The sequence below is a fragment of the Suillus fuscotomentosus genome (assembly GCF_016647785.1).
Source record: "Suillus fuscotomentosus strain FC203 chromosome Unknown F5891scaffold_584, whole genome shotgun sequence".
Taxonomy (NCBI): Eukaryota; Fungi; Basidiomycota; class Agaricomycetes; order Boletales; family Suillaceae; genus Suillus; species Suillus fuscotomentosus.
The window spans coordinates 7,630-11,179 of NW_024540096.1; positions in this window are offsets into that span (position 1 = coordinate 7,630).

The following is a 3,550-nucleotide window of genomic DNA, read 5'->3' on the forward strand; positions in this document are numbered from 1 at the left end:
CTCAGACTGCGTCAGAGTTAGATTTGTCTGCTGGTCATTCCAAGGTCACGACATGGCTCACCAACCTGACTCCTGATGTGGTCAAGCAGTCCTGCCAATAACTCTCCTTCATTTGGGAGAATATCAGGCGAGTGCCGCTCGTTCATCCAATGTCTTATGAGTTGCTGTAGTGGCGTTTCTTCCTCTTCCTCGAACATGAAGGGAGGTGCATCTGGTATTTCTGCACCGTCGTCGTCTCGTGAGGCTCGTCGAAGTCGCTCCTGAAAGGTGTTATTGTTAGCAGCACGGCCCGGTCGGTCGAGGTTCGTGAAAAAGTCATCATCGTCGACGTCCATGAATCAGGTGTTATGGGATCTTGGTTCTGCAAGAGTTGTGCGTCGTTCGCGATCAATAAACGGCGTTAACGCAGTCATCACCCGATCGCGTTTCGGTAATGTCGTTATCAAAATCCATACATGTATAACATAAACAACTTCGACACTATAGTACATAGATATGTACATGTACAATACGAAAGCAGGAAATGGCATGGACTCGTCGACGCTGCAAGTACATGATCCAGTTTAAACGGATTCAACGCAAGAGATACCCACGACATGATGCAGAGTTCAATCACGCAGCATCATTATCAACAAGCTTTCCGCAAATGATATATTTATTTGAGAAGTGGTCAATCCATCCTGTGTCTCGCTATGAGTAATTGGCGCTATTTAAGCAACTAATTCAACCTCACCTTTCATGTTCTCGCTAAGTAATCGGTAATGCTATAAGCAATGCAAATATGGAAGCAAATAAGCCCTTACATTTCGTCTGGTCGGAGATCCTGAAGCTTGTCAAGAGGTTGGTCAATCGCCGTTAGCATATCTGACGGCATATAAATTAGGTGTCGTGTAAGGAGTGTCCAATAGTTCACCCACCCAAATCGAAGGACTGCTTGGCCATGCCACGAGATGCGTCACGACCTGCAAAATTACCATACATGCCATCTATACAGTGTGCCTCAGTCCTGATTCAATGAATTGACGGGGCAAGCAGATGTACCTGGCCCATAAAAGTTCCTCCCCGCGGTTACGTCGAACACGATACCGTTGATGGCGAGTAAAATTCTACCTCCGCTCTTGCCGTCGAATGGTTCCAGTGTCTTCGGGGTATATGTCTTGAACAACACAGTGGGAGGGTGTTCCTTGGGCATCCATGAGTAACCATGCTTGAATTCGGTTGGGATTGCTTTAGGTGTGGATGTGGAAGGGAAAATGATCTTCTGCACGGAGAAGAGAATGTAAATGAGCAGAGCTGAATTGACGGGGGTACTGAAGTCAAGAGTGTACGCCATAACGATGTTACGCCGACGTCGGTGGTGGTTCAATGCAATAACTTACATAGTGCGGCGACAGCTTGCGGACGAACCCGCTCGGCGCTTGAAGTCACTACGGACGGTGACGTGGCTTCTCTAATTAATATTGGCCTCATAAATTCATGGCAACATGCAGCCCCAAAGTTCCCATTCCGGTTCAGCGTCCAAGACCAATAGTATATATACTTTTTTTAATGCTTGGGTCCCGAGAAGGCCGTCCTTATGGTTACAGAATCGACGCGGATGGGCAGGAGCCTCAGACACTACCGCCTATAATCACCCAGACAGCAAAGACACCAACAGCCAAGCAGCAGCTAGGAGGCATACCAAACTAGAAGTCAGGGGAAAGCGGCTACCTCACTGTTCTCCTCTCGCTATGACCGCCCTTGTCACCCACCCCTTTCTGTTGTCATCTTTCCCGTGATCCCTTATGGGCTTTGTGGATCTAGACAAGCGAGCTGTGAGCTAGGGGGAAGCTTGAGCTTCGTGTTCTTGCAGTTTCAGGTATCGAACATAAATTTGCAAGTTTTGTTGAGCTGATACTAGCGTATAAGAGATGGTCTCTTCCTTGTTGCCCTCTGAGGCACCATTCTATGATGTCTTGGCGCGTTATGGTCGTATCTCCCAAAGTCTCCGTTGGTCTGAAATCCCAATACAACACTTCGTTGTCCGTCGTGCTTCTCAACTTCTAAAGACAACAGCCGCTCTTATCGTTCTCGTCATTTTCTTCGGTTATAGTATCCCGAATGGAACGGTTTCCGCACTAATTTTTGAACCTTATCCTCACTTATTTCAGCAGCACACTGCACGAATATTGGTCTTAGCTTCGAGATACAGTCGCGGACTGATAAAATCCATGTTCGCAGCTGTCTATCCGCCGGGACAAGCACACGATAGATCGTGCGGTCACGTAGTTCTATGGAATCGTAGGATGGGCGCAATTGCGCAGCTCCAATGAGTGAACACAAGCATAAGTAGGTATGAACAGCCGAGGACTTGCGAAGAAAAGAAAAGAGACTAACTAGACAACTTTGAGGCTTGTCACACTATGAATTGTTCCTTGTTTACCTATCCTGCGCTTCGAAGGAATCCTTGAGTCTAGAACTCGGCGCGATCGACTCCTCTATTGCATGAAATGTCTTGCTTTCAGTCTACTTGTTTGCTCGAATACCGACACGTTGCCGGTCAGGGTGGACTGTGGATGCTCTCAAAAGAAGTGTATCCGTAGTCGTGCACAAGAACCGGACTCTTGGAGCGCACGTTATACGTCTTCCGCAACCATGCAGGCAACGAGGTAAACAAGTCTGCCCGAGCTGGTCCACCGATACATAACTTCAAGATTGCTCAGATTGTTTAATTTAGATCCGCCATCGCACAAGGGCACTGTGACTATGTGCACTGCGCCTGCGTTGGTAGTACACAGCACACCACGTTGCTTTCCTTGGCACCTTTGCAGGTCCTTATATTCATCTTCTGAGTCTACCAGTTGGATTACTCGCAGGCTCATGCCCTGGATGAGACCCTCCTAATCGCGAATGCTTCCGCTGGTTTGTGGTATGGGTCTTCCGAACAGGCGAGTATTTTACACATTAACGGAGAACAATTCAAAGACAACAAGAGAACACAACGAAAAGATGGTGAGCTTGACAAACCTCTATGGTCCAAAAAGGTTGTCGGATAGTGGAACTGCCATGACCGAATCGACGGACATTTATTTTTCCTAGACCTGTACCCTGGAAAAGGGTACAGGAGCTTCCTTGGACCCCGAGAAGAAGACCGTCCTCGTGGCTACAACATTCTCGACTGAACAGAAATAAAAGCATTATTGAGGAATTTTGCTCATAGGACGTATTTATAAGTTACTAGCCAGGAATTTAACAAACTTGTCAAATATTTCTAACACACTTGTCACCGTTCGAGGACAAACTGTTGCGCCATTAATATTCTACTAGGGTTCTGCCAAACTGGTTCTGCCCGGCAGATGTGCTGGCAAAATCCGGGAGAATACCAAACTACAGGGGATAACGGATTGATAACGGAAGTGGCAATTTTGCCCTCTCAGCACTACATATTATTCTCGCATTGACTACTAGGCTAATCAGATCCATTGCATATGTGGATCTCACCGATATCATAGAGTAAGTGGTCGTAGATGGTCGTTTTCATCAAAAGAGATTGGACCTGACCGGAATATCA